Source organism: Acomys minous, assembly GCF_964271855.1.
Source record: "Acomys minous genome assembly, chromosome: 12".
Classification (NCBI taxonomy): Eukaryota; Metazoa; Chordata; class Mammalia; order Rodentia; family Muridae; genus Acomys; species Acomys minous.
In genome coordinates, this window is record NC_140493.1 from 95,582,488 (window position 1) to 95,599,706 (window position 17,219).

The 17,219-nt window shown below is 50.7% G+C and overlaps 1 long non-coding RNA gene across 1 annotated transcript in view; it reads left to right on the forward strand.

The window, feature by feature from the left end:
• The window catches only part of LOC311579865, a 77,620-nt gene extending 71,665 nt beyond the window's left edge, over positions 1-5,955 (forward strand). Inside the window, exon 2 of the long non-coding RNA XR_014773276.1 lies at positions 5,805-5,955. This is a non-coding gene — a long non-coding RNA (uncharacterized lncRNA). The remainder of the gene's footprint in view (positions 1-5,804) is intronic.
• The last annotated feature ends 11,264 nt before the right edge of the window (positions 5,956-17,219 follow it).

A 17,219-nucleotide genomic window follows, 5' to 3' on the forward strand; every position in this document is an offset into this window, starting at 1 on the left:
TGCCATCCTAGGCTAGGATGAACACGGCCCTTGAGGGCTGATGAACTAGTTTAGTGGTACAGGAGCTACCTCGCCTCCGCCCTGACCTGTCTCCACTTACAGAGCAAGATGGAAGGCGAAACCTGGGCTCTCCCTACCCCAAGCGTACTGCCTGACTCTCACTGCCTCGGATCTTTGTCTCTTTGACTGTCACCAGCTTCATTTCTTCACGGTGCTCCACCCAGTTACAGAGTCGGCTGCCCACGTCTCTCAAAGCAGCCAAAACTCCCAGCTCATGCAATGAGGGAAGATTCTTGAGAAGCAGAAAAGTGGGACAAGCCCCAGCCCCACCCGGCCTGGGTCCCATCACTGTCGGCATGAGAAGCGCGTGGGTGAGGAAGGAGAGGAGAAGATGACAAGAGAGCTTCCCTGTTGGAAAGCAAAAGGGTTGAGGTGGGAGCTGTGCCAGAGGAGGTCTCCATCCCTCTGTCCCCTCACAGTGCACTCAAAGCCCTTTAAAGAAATGCACCCTCAGCTGTGTGGTACGTCCATACTGGCCGCTGTAACAAACAGACCTTGGGCTGTCCTGCCCTCAGTAACTTAAGAGACCAGACTTTTCACCTCTGAGGCTCTATTTCTTTTCCTTTTCCAGCAGACTTGTGGGAATGAAGAAAAAAAAAAAAAAGACTTCTGTGAGAACCACAACTGCCACTTCTCAGAAGCTTGGCCCAGGGGGCTTAGATGATCACTCCCTGGGCAAAGTGCTTCTCTGTACACGCTTGCTGACCTGAATTCAGATCCTCACACCCATGAAAAATCTGGGCGGTGCCATGGCGCAGTCTGTAACCTCAGCCCTTGGATGGTAGTGGCTGGGAGACAGGCAGGCGGACACCCAGGGCTCAATGAATACTCTAGCTGAATGCGTGAGCTCCGGGCTCACTCAAGAGCCTGTCTCAAAAGTAAGATGGAGAGGAGTAAGGGAAGACATAGGGCATCTGCCTCTGAATGGCTCACACATGTGCGTGCGCGCGCACACGTACACGCACACACCAAGCCCAGGTGACACAGGCTATTTCAGCTCCGTTGGTAAGAACCTGTCACAGGGCCAAAGAGGTCTGGAAATGTCCCAGCTCCCTAACGGTTTCCCAGTGACAGCTAATACCGGGAAGGGAGCTCAGATTTTGGTAGCCCTGCCACGAAGCATTTCAGGGTCCTTGCTGGTCCTGTACTTTGCAAACTAGAGGGGGGCTGTTGGGAAGAGAGGGGCTCCATCACTGTCTGCCCTTCAATCCCCCTCCCCGCCATCCCCTACCACTTTACTCTGCCATCCAGGGGCCCCTCTTCTTCTATCCACCTAAACCTGATGGCCTCTAAGAAGCTGTTCAGGGGTGAGGCAGTCTCCACATGGAAGGCACTCAGTCTTTGGGTGCCTCGTTTGTCATGAGCGGGGGTGACAGCAACGTCAGGGGACACAACCCCCTTCGCACTGGTTCACTGTTTGCCGTTTCCTCAGCTGAGGGCGGAGGACCTTTTTGTCAGCTACACCATGGCTTCACATGTGCCCCCCGGGGAGTAGGAAGTAGACACACTCATTGGATAGGAGTTAGAAGGGGTCCTTTAAGAAGGGGTGGGAAGGGCTGGAGAGATGGCTCAGTGGTTAAGAGCACCGCCTGCTCTTCCAAAGGTCCTGAGTTCAATTCCCAGCAACCACCATGTGGTTCATAACCATCTGTAATGTGATATGGCGCCCTCTCCTGGCTTGTAAAGCGGAGCACTGTGTACAAAATAATAAATAAATCTTAAAAAAAAAAAAAGAAGGGGTGGGAAAAGAACATGAGACCTCAGGCAGAAGCAGGAAAGGGGCGGGGCTGCTAAGTAAATGGAGTGCCTGATGCAGCTGTGATGCCATCTGTAATCCTCTTCCTTCTTGGTGGCCCCCTCTCTCCCTTTTCCCCTCTCCTCTCTCCCTACCTCCTGTGAGGTAGGCTACTTCTCTGCTACTGAGCCACACAGCCCAGACCTTCCTTGGGGAGGTCAGTCATATGCTGAGCATCATCATCAACTTTCCAGGCCCCTCCCGCCACCCGCTGCCCCTCAGGAGCTATCTAGCCCTGTCCACTTGCTAATGGACCCCCACGGGCTGGGCATTAGTGTGAGCAAAAGCCGGTCTGGTTTTGCAGCAGTTCATGAAGTGGGGACTTTTCCCACTTTGTACAGGGTGAAAGAAAGGCTCATAGAGCCCAGCCCATGACAGAAGAGCTTAGCTTTAACTTTGGTACCCAGCCCAAACTCTTGTGTTCCTTATGTGCCTCTGTTACCTTTCCATGGGGGGGGGAGGGGCATCATCCCATATGCAGGCTCTAGAAGCCTCTTGGTGGCCTGCTCTCCAACTCTTCAGTTTTCTCTGTTCCTCTGCAGCCACTGAGATCATGGCTTTTTTTTTTTAAAGATTTATTTATTATTATGTATACAGTGTTCTGCCTGCATGTACACCTGCAGGCCAGAAGAGGGCATCAGATCTCATTATGGATGGTTGTGAGCCACCATGTGGTTGCTGGGAATTGAATTCAGGACCTCTGGAAGAGCAGCTGGTGCTCTTAACCTCTGAGCCATCTCTTCCAACCTGAGATCATGGCTTTTTAAATAGCGGAACCGGTAGAAGGCAGCTTCCCGGACCTCTAGGTCATTGAGCAAGGGACAGATGACTGGAGACTTACCAGATTTGTCCGGCCTTGTATGGATGAAAAAGACGCCTGTGTGAAGAAGTGTATGCTGGCTTCCATGGAGATTTGCAGGTGAGTCATCCCAGCACCTCAGAGCCAGGTACCAGGGTTTCATTTGTTGTCAGCATGGTGGCCCACGCCCCTCATGAAATGGCTGGGGCTGGGGAGATGGCTCAGGGATTGAGAGCACTTGTTGCTCTTGAAGAAAGCCGCTGGGGACAGAGCAGAGCACACCAAGAGTCTTCCATGTCCACTGATGACTGGTACTGCCAGGCCTGGCTTCCTGAGCATCAAGCTGGGCCTCCTGGTCCATTCTCCTTCTGCCCTGTATCAAGGCAGACCACACCCACACAGCCGGCTTCCTAAGTTGTTTCCCTTTGCCACAGCCCCTTTACCTCTGTTCCTGCTGGACAGCTCCCAGAAGGAAAACCTGGGCTGGCAGGGCCCATCGCCAGTACTTGAAGCCTCTTACAAACCGCACTGTCTTTTATATATACCCCTAGGGACACAGGGCACTTACGATCCAGGCAGCCACCATGTTCTGCCACTGCTGATGGGGGGAGGGGGAGGAAAACCACCCTCTGAAGGTTTGAAATTTCCGTAGTGTATCTGGGGCTGAGGATGGAGCTAAATGGTAGAGGGGTTGCCTGGTACATGCAAAGCCATTGGTTACAAGTCTCAGCCCCAGAGGAAGGAAAGAAGGAAGGAGGGAAGTCAGGAGGGAGGAAGGTGGGGGGTGCGGGGGGGGGGGGAGATCATGGACCATAAACCAGTTAAACAAACTAAGGCTTATGACGGGCTTCAACTGAGCTACAAGAGGACGAACTCTTCTAACTCACGGTGTTGCACACTTATAATCCAGCACCTTGGAGCTGATGCAGGAGGATGGTCATCTCAGGCAACACATTCTGGGCTAGCTTAAGCTCCTCAGCTAGAGCTGTCTCAGGCAAAGCAGAGCAAAAACCAAAACAGCGGATGAGGCAAAAGACAAAATTTTAAAGTAGAGAAAAGATTCCAACAGATGGTTTTACCAAAGATATTATATGAATACCCAGTGCCATCCATTGTGAGGGAAACACAAAGCCACAATGATGCACTGGCTTGGCTATCAAGTTTTAAAAATTCAGTGAGAATATGGGAACATTAGCATTCTTGCCTGCTCCTGGCAGGGAGTGAGTAAGATGGTTTAACTACTTTGGGAAACAATTCTGAGTTTTCTTAAAACTCACAAACTTGAGCTGGGCGTGGTGGCGCTCACCTCTGATCCCAGCACTCTGGAGGAAGAGGCAGGCGGATTGAGATGAGTTCCAGGCCAGCCTAGTCTAGAAAGCAAGCCTAGGAGAGCCAAGATAACATAGAGAAACCCTGTCTCAAAAAACAAACAAACAAACAAACAAACAAACAAATTCACAAACTTGGGGCTGAGGTATAAGTTCAGTGGCAGAGTGCTTGCCTAGCATGCTTGAGACGCTCAGTTCTATCTTTAGCAAAATTGACACGTGTGTACACACACACACACACACACACACATACACACACACACACACACACGCATGCACACACACATGTGTACACACATACACACAAGCATGTACACACACAAGCACACGTGTGCACAACACACACACAAACGTAAGCAGATAGCCTAATAATTCTTTCTATTCATTGATGTCTAAGAGAATCACAAGTACATACCCACAAGGACCTACACATTAATGTTCATAACGATGACGACAAATCTGAAGCATTGAATGCCCAATCAACTGGTGAGCGCATAAGCAAAATACGAAACGTATGTCACAAAACACAACTCAGCAGCAAACAGGAACAGTATGGAGTAGTTAATAATTAAACATGTGCAACAATATGGAATAATTTCCAAAGCATGTAATTCCAGGCACATGATTCCAATGTGGAGTGGATGGGTTGGAAGTCGGATGGGGAGAGGGACTTGTCTGTTTCAGTTTCCTTTTAAATCGTAAAATAAGCTCAATACTTAACCCTTGAGTTTTTTTGGGTTTTTTGTTGTTGTTGTTGTTGTTTTGTTTTGTTTTTTTAGTTTTTTGAGACAGGGTCTCTCCATGTAGCCTTGGCTGTCCTGGACTCACTTTGTAGACCAGACTGGCCTCGAACTCACAGAGATCCGCCTGCCTCGGCCTCCGCCTCCCGAGTGCTGGGATTAAAGGTGTGCGCCACCATGTCGCTGAGGGTTTTTTTGTTTTTTTTTTTTTAATTGCTGTTGTTCAGGCAGAGTCTCATTCTGATACCCTGGACGGTCTCAAACTCTTGGCCTCAAGTAAAGCCACCTCGTTTCAGCCTCCCAAGCAACTGAGATACGGGGGCCATGCCCACCTAGGTTTAGCCATTTTTAGGAGTTCAGCTCAGTGGTATTAAATTCTTTCATATCCTCTCCCCCTCCCTCCCTCCATGTGTGTGGGCACACACGTGAGAACTCACTCGGAACTATTACCACCATCCATTTGCAAAGGTCTTTTTCTCTTGCTGCACCGAAACACTACACTTTAGATCATAATATTGGCAACCACGGTTCTCCCTTCTGCCTCTGTGAGCATGGCCATCTATGTGTCTTGTGGAAGTGGAATCACACTAGTTTGTTTGTTTGTTGTGAGTTTTTTTTTTTTTTTGGAGACAGTTTCTCTGTGTGGTCTTGGTTGGTCTGGACTCGCTTTGTAGACCAGGCTGGCCTCGAACTCACAGAGATCTACCTGCCTCTGCCTCCTGAGTGCTGGGATTAAAGGCGTGCGCCACCACACCCGGCCTCTGTGAGTTTATATGCATGTGCTCACAGGTATATGATGCCCAGAAGATGACTTAGGAGTTACAGGCTGTTAGGAGTCCCATGTGGGTACCGGGAGCTGAACCTGGGTCTTCTATAAGATTAGTGGGTAAGTGGGGTGTGGTGGTACACGCATTTAATCTGAGCACTCAGGCGGATCCCTGTGAATTCGAGACCAGCCTTGTCTACAAAGTGAGTCCAGGACAGCCAAGGCTAACACAGAGAAACCCTGTCTCAGAAAACCAAAAAAAAAAGAGCAGTCATCTCTCCTGTGCCACTGAATTGCTATTTAAGAGCATATGAAGTAGCCGGGCGTGGTGGCGCACACCTTTAATCCCAGCACTCGGGAGGCAGAGGCAGGTGGATCGATGTGAGTTCGAGGCCAGCCTGGTCTACAAATTGTGTCCAGGACAGCCAAGGCTACACAGAGAAACCCTGTCTCAAAAACAAAAACAACCCCCCCCCCAAAAAAACAAAAAAAAATCCACTATGGCATCCCCACACCTACCTACCACTGTACCTTGCTCTTATTCATCTCTGCATTTTCTTCCTGTCTGTCTGTCTGTCTGTCTGTCTGTCTGTCTGTCTATCTATCTATCTATCTATCTATCCATTTGTTTATTTTGAGATAGGATCTCACTCTGGATGCCAACCCACTATGTAGGCCAGGCTGACTTCTGACTTGCAGCAATCCTCTTGCCTCAGTCTTCTGAGTGCTCGCACTATAGGCTTTGCGCCATCATGTTCTGTTTTCCCAATAGGGCCTGTCTGTGCACATGGCGTCCCGTTCGCGCATTTACCCTGCTCTAGCACTCAAAGCTTCCACTCCCTAGGCTCACAGGAGCCATACTGATAGGAACACTGGTGTGCAACTATGTCTGAGACCGCTGTTATCTCGCATTTTCCAAGCATGAATATATTATATAAGAGACGGATTAAAATCAAAATAGGTGTGATGGTGCGTGCCTGCACTTCCGGTACTTGGGAGGTTGAGGCAGGACTGGTCTACAAAGTGAGCCCATTTAAAACCAAGAGCAAAACATCGAAAGGGTTGATACAGACTACACAGACACGGAAGTGATCCCGTTTTGGAGGCTGCCACCGAGCCCTTAGTCTCAGAAGGGCGTCCCCTACCAGGCCCAGCAGCAGTCTGGCCCGGCTGAACCCCTGAGGGTCTCGCTGAGTCACAGGGCACTGGTCTCGGCTGTGCCCTCGCCCGCCCGCCACCCGCCGCCCTTGGCCCGCTGCCTTCCTGAGCGACACTCCGCTGCGGGCCAGTGACTCAGGGCGCAAGCAGCTCAGGAACGCCCGCTTACAGGATGGGGGTGCAGCTCGCCCTGCCACGTCCCGCGGGCTCGAGGCTGCCGCTTTTCCTCTGTGGAAACTCCTTGGCATCCACCTCTGCTTGCAGCCAGCCTCCTCCCAGGCACCGCTGCACCCACGCTGGAATCCGCATCCAGAGTCCATGAAGGAATTTAGGATGGTGGACCTTGACACGAACTAACTGGGGGTCAGGGAGGGGGCCAACTTATGGTCCCCGGTTCCCAACTTAATGAGAATGCTGGGGAGGTTTACCTCTGCTCAGATAGACTGGCGCAGTCAGCATCCCCAAGGTGCTACGTAATATACAACAGATGTGGCCATCTCAGCCCCTGGAGAGTTCAGGGCCCACAGACTTCTCTCCTCTTCTTCTTCTTCTTCTTCTTCTTCTTCTTCTTCTTCTTCTTCTTCTTCTTCTTCTTCTTCTCCTCCTCCTCCTCCTCCTCCTTCTTCTTCCTCTTCCTCTTCTTCCTCCTCCTCCTCCTCTTCTTCTTCTTCTCCTTCTTCCTCTTCTTCCTTTTCCTCCTCCTCTACCCCATCCCAGCATCTCACCTCGTAGCCCAAGCTTATCCTCCAGCCTCAGAAAGTTTAGAATTGCTTTATTTTCCATCTTTTGGGTTATGTCCACGTGTCTGTCCGTGTCTGTGTGGGTCTGCTGGCCAAAGGTCGCTCTTCAGACTGCTCTTTACTTTGTTTTTTTGAGACGGGATCTATCTATCATTGAGACCTGGGGCTGGCAGATTAGGCTTAACTCACTGACCGGAAACTTCTGGATTTCTTCTTGTCACAGGGGCCCTTTCGTCTCCGGTGCTGAGGTTAGAAGCAGGCCACTGAGCTTGGCATATTCTACGCCGGCTCTTGGGGCTGCACCCAGGTTCCATGATTCCACACCAAACACTTTTACTGAGCTCTGTCCCCAACGCTAACGCTTTTTTCAAAACCTGGGAAGTTCTGCGTTTCAAAGCACGCCTGGTCCAAGGATTTGGAATTACAGATGTATTATGTGCACACATACCTGTTTCCCGAGAGCAGAGTCAAGCTCACGTGACAGTGTGCTGCAGTGTGCGACCCACCCCCACCCCCAGCCTTCCTCCCTGGGGATCCTTCTGATCCCCTCAAATAGATTATCCTACTTCTCTGGTGATATTTCCCTGTTGGGTTCCAGAGCCCAGCCCTGTGCCCCTGTTTATGGACACTTCCTGGGAGGGGAGAGCTCCCAGCTCAAATTCACGATGTTGTCGGACACCATCTGAAGCCTATAGGGGTGTTTCCCCCACTTGCTGGACATCCCACTTGCTTGGCCCCAGCAAGAGTTTTTTGATAAACACTCTGAGTTACAATTTTCTTTGTCTTGTAACTAATAAAACTCCACACAACCACTTGCGCAGTGGGCTGGGTCTCTGCTGGTCGTGCGTATTTAACTGAAGAAGCCTGGTTTGTTTCTATGAGGTGAGAGCTGTGTTTTGGTGCTGACGGTCAGTCGCAAGTTCACAGCCCTGCCCGGGTGACTTAGTGCGACTGTCTCGGAACAAAAAGTGAAAACAGGGCTGGAACTGGGCGTTGTGATGTGTGCCTGTAACCCTGGCGATCGGGAAGGCTGGGGCAAGAGGATCAGGAGTTCAAGGTCAGGTTCTGCTGCAGAGTGATTTCTAGGCCAGCCTGGGACACATGAGACCCCAAGTAAAACCAGACAAAATGACTGAGGAAGTATCTCAACGGCAGAACTCTTGTTAACGTAGCATTCACGCACACACACACACACACACACACACACACACACACACACACACCCCGCCACTCCAGTTCAATCCCTAGCACTACAAAACAAACAAAGTAGGGCTTTCACAAATAAAGGTCTAGCCTTGGCTTGGTAACCTTTTAGCTGCATGACTTTGGACAGGCTACTTATCCCTTCTGTGCCCTTGAGCCCTTCTTTGTTTTGTGTATGGTTGGTTTTTTGAGACAGGGTCTCTCTGCATAGCCTTGGCTGTCCTGGACTTGCTTTGTAGACCAGGCTGGCCTCGAACTCACAGCGATCCACCTGCCTCTGCCTCCCTGAGTGCTGGGATTACAAGCATGTGCCACTGTGCCTGGCTGAGCCCTCATTTGTAAAGAGGAGAAATAATAAATATTAATTCCTCTGTCCTAGGGTTGGTGTGAGTTAGGAAATGTAGGTTGGTCCAGGGTTACCAAATATAACGAATGTACCTATTACATGATACATTGACTATATTAAAAACAAGACAAACACACCCCTGTTCATTATTTAGGTGAAATTCAAAACTAATCTTGGTCAATAATCACCATTACCATATCAAACTAAAAATGTTTATACTGCCATGATAGTTGGACATGTTTAACCGGAAACACGATTTCCTTTTTTTCTTTTCTTTCTTTCTTTATTTTCTTCTTTCTTTTTTTTTTTTTGTTTGTTATTTTTTTGTTTTTTGTTTTTTGAGACAGAGTTTCTTTGTGTAATCTTGGCTGTCCTGGACTCCCTTTGTAGACCAGGCTGGCCTTGAACTCACAGCGATCCACCTGCCTCTGCTTCCTGAGTGCTGCTGGGATTAAAGGTGTGCGCCACCACCACCACGCCCGGTCCCTTTTTCTTTGATATACACTAATGGGTTAGCACAGTAATAAGTATGTGGATTCTTCTGGAGGTGGGGAATAAAACAAATCTAACTGTCCATTCTGAATTTGTCTTTTCTAAGCTTGGCAGATTTATCCTGCCGTGGACTTAATCCCTAGCATCCCTTGGCTGGCACGTTAATAATAAATATTGTGGGGCTGCGGGGTCTAGCTCAGTATTAGAGCCTGCGCTTAGCATCCGTGACGCCCTGTTCGGTTTCCAGCACTGCTGACAGTCAACAGCGATGATGTCAGATGCCCTGGAAAGCTTTTTATCATAGCGTTTGCGTGTGCCTAACCCTTTTCTCTAGCGTTTCAGGGCGCCTATCCGTTTATTCCTTTAACAGTTGCAAGTTGACATTGACACCTCCTATGTGCAGGTCACAGCTGCAAGCCTTGGGGACACAGCAGTGAACAAGCCCTGGTGGTGCCAGTCTTCATTGGTCCTTCCAGTCTGGCAAGGAAGCAGAATCTGAAATTCCCACAATGATTAGTAACTACTGTGACAAGCTCCCGAGAAGTCCCAAATGCAGTGACGGTCTATGCTGGGCCCCCACACTGGTCTGCATGTAGTGGCTCATACTTTCCCGTTTTCTCCCTCCCACTGCTGCTCCCACCCAGAGAGTGCCTGCCTGCCTGGCCCTGCCACACACAGAGAGAAATCTTAGGAAGGATGCCCTGGCTCAGGCCAGGAGAGCAGGTGTTGGGAGGGGGCGGGGCTCAGCAGTGGCACCGCCCTCTCTGTCAGTCTCAGCAAGCTGGGAATGGCAGGGGGCGCTAAGGTCATGTGAAAGCGGGGGTGGGGGTGGGGGTGGGGGGGTAGAGGGGTAGTTGGGGGGTGGGGGTGTCTGTACAACAGCTTGGCAAGGTGCACCTCCAGCTCGCAGGCTCTGGATGGAGAGGTCCTGGGGCAAGGGGTTCAGCGTGACTGATCTCTGGTGATGTCAGGGCATGAGTGAGGAGCTTAAAGATCAAGCGACCTGACATTTCACTGATGAGGAAACAACAGCGAAGAGGGAAGTGGCTTCTGTAGGTCACACAGATCTTTCCTGGCCGGTGTTGCCACCAAAACCCAGGCCGACTCCCCACTAAGTCCCTGCTCCCTCACCAGAAGTAGTGCTAACAGAGAAGGGCCCCTGAGTGCCTGGCCCTTTCCCCCTCCCTGGGAATCCCCGACACAGGGTCACCTTCTCCCCCACATCCCCCAGGCCAGTTTCGCCAGGCCTCCTCTGCCGCACACTAGGGGAGTTACTGACAGCCAGCCTCAAATAACAAACGAGGTTAGGAAGGAGTTTCATTTCCTAGAGGCTGAGGTGACCACAGCATCACGTGGCATCACGTAGTCCTAGGGCCCAGGGTGTGGACTCTATGGTGAGACATCCTACATTTAGCTCCCAATGCCACCTACCTCTCTTTGCTGTGTTTGGCAACCCCAGCCCCTGGGGACCGAGGAAGATGGCTCAGTCCCGAGGACTCAAGTTTGAGCCTTAGAATCCAGGTACAATGCCTGGCTTGGTGGTATGTGTCTGTGATCCTAACTCTGCCAAGTGGAGACAGGTAGGTCCCTTGGCTTACTGGCCAGTCAATTCAGCCAAATTGGTGAGCTCCAGGACAAGAGACCCTGTCTCAAAGAAGATGACACCCGATGGTGTCCTACGGCCTCTACATGTACACAGGTACATGTGCGTCCACGTACACACAAACCCACGCACTCGTGCACACCCGTTAGTCAGTAAGAGGAAAAAATTAAGTGAGATATGGTACCCATGATTTCTCTCTTCAAAGCCGAGCGGCCCGTGTAGAAGGCACTGGCACCCTTTATCCTTGTCACTCCACTAAGGCCCTGGCTGCTTTTACACCATAGCCGGTCAGAGGTAGTCTAGCAAAAATGGCCTCTGCTCGAGTCTCTACAGAAACAAGACTCGGAGGGTGGGGGCCTTAGGGACAGTTCATTTGCCCTCATCTTCTTTTAGGAATGTCCGTGTCTAGAGCCCCGAGCTGCCATGTGAACACAGCCAGGGCACTGTGATTCAAGGACACTCCCAGCCGTCTGTCATGGATTGGCCAACAGTCAGAGCTATGGGCCACACTGGCAGTCATTATCCAATGCCCACAGATTGGATGGAGTTGAACTTGGGGAGGAGGTGTGAACAGCTGCTAAGGATGCTGGGAGTTCCTTGGTTCAAGCTCAGCTCACTTTTAGAAAGGCCGATTAATCTGTACCAAAGGCTTGCGAACTTCTCACCCACCTCGGGAACCTCCATCCTCCACCGTGTCCCCAGGCATCTTCAAAGCCTCTACATCTGTTCTACAAGCGAGACTGGTCTTCTGTCTCGGCCAAGGGCAGAATCTGCCAAGAGCAGCCTCATCTTGGCCCAGTTACATCACTAGGCCTTCTGGACTCCTTTGCAGTCCTCTCTGGGGGCCTTGTGTTTCTCAGGATGCCTTCCCACCCATTGGGCCCAGCGTAGGCTTCCCAGAATTCCTCCCCAAAGCAAACACCACCTCAGGGTTTGGGGGTGGGGTGGGGTGGAGGTGGGGGGTCCTGCTCCTCTCTGCAGCTTCCAAGCCATTGCTCGTCCTTAATGTGCAGTGCTGGGATGGAAGCCAGGGCCTTGCTTGTGCTAGGTAAGTGTTCTTCTGCTAGCTATACCTCAGTTGAAAATTAATTGCGTGGGGGCTGGAGAGATGGCTCAGAGGTTAAGAGCACTGGCTGCTCTTCTAAAAGTCCTGAGTTCAAGTCTCAGCAACCATATGGTCATCTATAATGAGACCTGGTGTCCTCTTCTGGCTCTGGCATGCAGGCAGAGCACTGTACACATAATAAATACATATATCTTTAAAAAAAAACTAATGGGGGTAGGGCTGGAGAGATGGCTCAGTGGTTAAGAGCGCCGCCCGCTCTTCCAGAGGTCCTGAGTTCAATTCCCAGCAACCACATGGTGGCTCACAACCATCTATAATGGGATCTGGTGCCCTCTTCTGCAGATTAAGTAGTCATATGCAATAAATAAATAAAATAAATAAAATCGTTTTTTTTTTTTTACAAAAATTAACTGGGGACGGAGTTTCACTGTATAATTCAGGCTGGACTCAAACTCACCATCCTCCTGCCCCAGGCTCCCAAGGACTAGCGTTAGAGGGATTCGTCACCGTACCTACCAACTTCTGGCTCCTCTAGACCCCCCCTAGCCGTCCACGCCCTGTGGGGGCCTCCACTCCATCCCTATCACTCCCCCTCAGAACAGGGCTTGGGGCTTCGGTTCTTAGCTCACCCCAGCCTTACTCCTGATGGCCCTGGGCACACACATTTCTGACCTTCTCACCTCTACAGACTGCTTTCCCCACACTCGCCCTCCGGTCCTTTATTGTACTGTCAATAGTTGTGCCCCGGATTTCCATCCTGGCATCGCCTCTTAGCCTCCCACCTCACTTTCTCTGGAGCAAACTTCTAGGCTCCGCTTTCCCCCCGAGACGCCATGCTACCCTTCTTTGTCGGTGTCTACGCTCTTGTATTTTGGATCACTCTCTTGCTGAAATCCCGGCCATTGCTCCCCCACATCTCGGCCTCCGCCTAGCAGAGCCCTGCTCACCTAAGCCAGCTGTCTACAGTCTCCTTGCCTGTGCTGAGGGGGCTGGGGAGGGGCTGAGGCCATCATGCCTGGTGACCTAGGTACCTGGCCTCAAATGTGCGCTCATCACTGCTTGGGAGCTCTCTGGTTCCCTGGCATGGATGCCCACAGAGCAAGCCAGAGTGGGGAGAAAGGGAGGAGAAGACACGGGTAGGGACCAAGAAGTGCCAGGCTGGGGCTGTGCAGGCTCTGCTTCCTGGCGAGGAGCCAAGGCTACAGCAGGCGGTCCTGAAAGTCCTGCCTCTGTGCAGACAGACGTCCCCCGTCGCTCAGCCCCACAGTCTTACTGACTATGAATCCGAGGTGGTTGGCTGTGTAGGCAGAGCACTTGCCCAGCACGCGAGGGGTCCTGGATCCCCTCAGTGGTGTCACCAACACAAGCCCAGCAAAGACAGAAAAGTCCATCAGAACGCAGCAGCCCACGTCCACGTAGCCTTTCAATGGGTTCACGTCCCACCATAAAAAGGGAATTAAGGGCTGGGAAGATGGCTCAGAGGTTAAGAGCACTGTCTGTTCTTCCAAAGATCCTGCGTTCAATTCCCAGCAACCACACGGTGGCGCACAACCATCTGTACTGAGATCTGGTGCCCTCTTCTGGCCTGCAAGTGTACATGCAGGCAAAACACTGTGTATATAATAAATAAATCTTTAAAAAAAAAAAAAGGAATTAAAAACTCCACGAGTCTTTTCCATTCTAGCTGCTGGCCTTGTTTTCCTTCCACTTCTTTTTTTAAAAATATATTTTATTAATTTATTCATATTACATCTCAACTGTTATCCCATCCCTTGTATCCTCCCATTCCTCCCTCCCTCCCATTTTCCCCTTACTCCCCTCCCCTATGACTGTGACTGAGGGGGACCTCCTCCCCCTGTATATGCTCATAGGGTATCAAGTCTCTTCTTGGTAGCCTGCTTTCCTTCCTCTGAGTGCCACCAGGCTTCCCCATTCAGGGGACATGGTCAAATATGGGGCACCAGAGTTCGTGTGAAAGTCAGAGCTCCCTCTCCACTCAATTCCTTCTGTTCCTCAGGAGCCTGGGTGCTGCCCAGTTCTAGTCTGCACCTGCTGAGCCCTTTGCCCATTGTATCCCCTCCATCGAGCCTGCTCTGCCAACTGCCCTGGTTACTCCATATCCTATCCCCCATTGCTCTGCTACCATAGAACTGACTGTTCCTGGGCTTGCCTCCGTGGTTTATGCGCGCATCCTCCCCGCCCCCACGGTGTGTGTGTGTGTGTGTGTGTGTGTGTGTGTGTGTGTGTGTGTGTGTGTGTTCTTGTTCTCCTGACCCCCTGCCGTTATATACTCAGCTCCTGACATATGTTGAACACTCAGTATATATTGTTTTAAATAGATGGACATGTAGCTTAAATGGGTGTGTGTAGGGAGGGGGCGTGGCTCCTATGTGGTGCTGGAAGAATGAGGTACCACACTGGATGGATGGATGGATGGATGGGAAGTCCTCCTGGAGACAGGCTGTGCTATCTGCATCAGCACCACTGTTGGGGGAATGGTCTGATGTATTTTGATGCTAATTAATAAAAAGCCATCCCCCCTGGGCAGGGTAGATGACATAGGTGTGGCTAAGGTTCCCTGGCTTGGGGGTTGGGGGGGGGGAAGGAATCCTGGGAGGAAGAAAAAGAGAGGCCTGAGGAGATAGATGAAAGGAAGGCCGCCATGGGTTAGGTTGAAGAGAAACATGAGGCACGCATGGATGGAAATTTGGCCCAGATGAAGAACATTAGCAAGAATTTGGGATTATGGATGGGAGGTAGCTTGATAGACATTATTAGAACCAGATGGCACGGGATTGGGGCAGGTATCACACACCACACCTGGCACTCGGTAGGTGTTCAGTGGGTGCCGGTGCATGAAGTTAAGCTGGAAGCCGAATCTCATGGGTGAAGCACCAGGTGTGGTGGGCGGGGTCTCCTAAGAGAAAGGGAGAGGGCAACGCCTCCAAATGTGCTGCCTCTTAGCTTTGTGTGTCCAGACTCTGCCTGTCCCCAGTGCTTGCCCAGCACACAAAAGGCCCTGAGTTTAGCCGGATGTGGTGGCGCACGCCTTTAATCCCAGCACTTGGGAGGCAGAGGCAGGCGGATCTCTGTGAGTTCGAGGCCAGCCTGGTCTACAAAGCGAGTTCAGGACAGCCAAGGTTACACAGAGAAACCCCATCTCGGAAAACAAACAAACAAACAAAAAACAAAAAAAATGGGAGGCCTGAGTTTGATTCCCCAATACCAACCACACAAAAACACCCCTGAACACTAGCCTCCAGGAACCTTTCCCTTGCCCAGCTCCAAATCACATCTGTTTCTGACAGACCGTTGACCCCTGGATGTACATGTCACCTTATGGATGAGTTTCTGTCTGTGTTGCCTCCGGGTGGGAGGTTGGGATTCCTGCCTCTGCATCCTACTCTGGCCAATACCACACCCATGTGTGACGGTCACCAAGCCTGTGAGTTGCACTCCACAGTAAAAAAAAAAAAAAGTTGTGGCTAGGGACGATATAGGTGAAAACAAGCTACAGTGACAATGACTGTGTATTTTGGGAGAGCATGGGGCATGGTGGGGCTGAAGGGGGGGAATGAAGGGACATAAGAGTTTCATGCTGAATCCTGAAGGGCAGTATTCACCCCCCCCACACCATAGTACTTTCCTTTCTTCACTCTTTCCTTCACCCCTCTCTCTCTTTCTCTCCCCCTGCCTCTTTCTCCCAGTGGTTTTTTGTTGTTGTTGTTGTTTTGTTTTGTTTTGTTTTTGTTTTTTTGGTTTTTCGAGACAAGGTTTCTCTGTGTAACAGCTCTAGCTGTCCTGGACCCGCTCTGTAGACCAGGCTGGCCTTGAACTCACAGAGATCCACCTGCCTCTGCCTCCCGAGTGCTGGGATTAAAAGCTCACATCACCACACCCAGTTCGTAAAAATATATATTATTTTACACTTATTTATTCGTTCATTTATATTGTACGTGTGTGTGTGTGTGTGTGTGTGTGCGTGCCTGTGTGCTTGTGCACATCCATGTCACAATGTGTGTATGGAGAACACCTTGTGAAAGGCGGCTCTAGGCTCTGTCCTTCTACCATGCAGGTTCCAGGGCCTGACCTCAGGTCCTCAGGCTGTGGCACACACCTTACCTACCAAGCCCTTAGTTTTTGTTTTTAGTTTTTGTTTTGTTTTGTTTTGGTTTGGTTTGGTTTGGTTTTTAGAGACAGGGTCTCTCTGTGTAGCCTTGGCTGTCCTGGACTCACTTTGTAGACCAGGCTGGCCTTGAACTCACAGCGATCCACCTGCCTCTGCCTCCCAAGTGCTGGGATTAAAGGCGTGCGCCACCACACCCGGCCCTGTTTTTTTTTTGTTTTTAATTAAGTGGGTCTAACCTGTTTTGCCAAAGTTCAAAGGGTATCAAGGGCTCACCACATATCAAATTACATATGACCCAGTTACTACCTCCTCCCGAGAAAGCTTATAACAGAGAATCCGCTTCTCAGCAGTGAACTCCTGGCTTAGAGGGAAACTGCTGTGCTACCAAGAGGTTGAGTAGAAGTTGGAGGCGCTCTGCTGCGTGACCTATCCATAAAGGGCTCTAAAGGGAACTAGGATGGCTTGGGGCATCCCTAACCTTTGGAGCTGATGTCATCACAATAACCACTCACCCACAACACATCTCGTGGTACAGCAGTTCTCCATAGAGAGAGGTGAGGGCCCTTAACGCAGGGCTCATGAGGTCTTATGAGCACGCAAGAGGAACCGTCACCTTGCCACCAAAAAAAAAAAGGGGGGGGGGCGGCTGGAGAGATGGCTCAGAGGGTTAAGAGCACTGGCTGCTCTTCCAGAGGTCCTGAGTTCAATTCTCAGAAACCACATGGTGGCTCACAACCATCTATAATGAGATCTGATGCCCTCTTCTGGCAGGCACAGATGCAGGCAGGATGTTGTTATACTATAAAAATAAATAAATTTTAAAAAAAAGAAAAAGAAAAAGAAAAAAACCACAACCAAAACCTGCATGGATTCGCATCACTTGAAAACCTGCTCGAGGCTGGGGAGATGGCTCAGAGGTTAAGAGCACTGATTGTTCTTCCAGAGGTCCCGAGTTCAGTTCCCAGCAACCACATGGTGGCTCACAACCATCTAA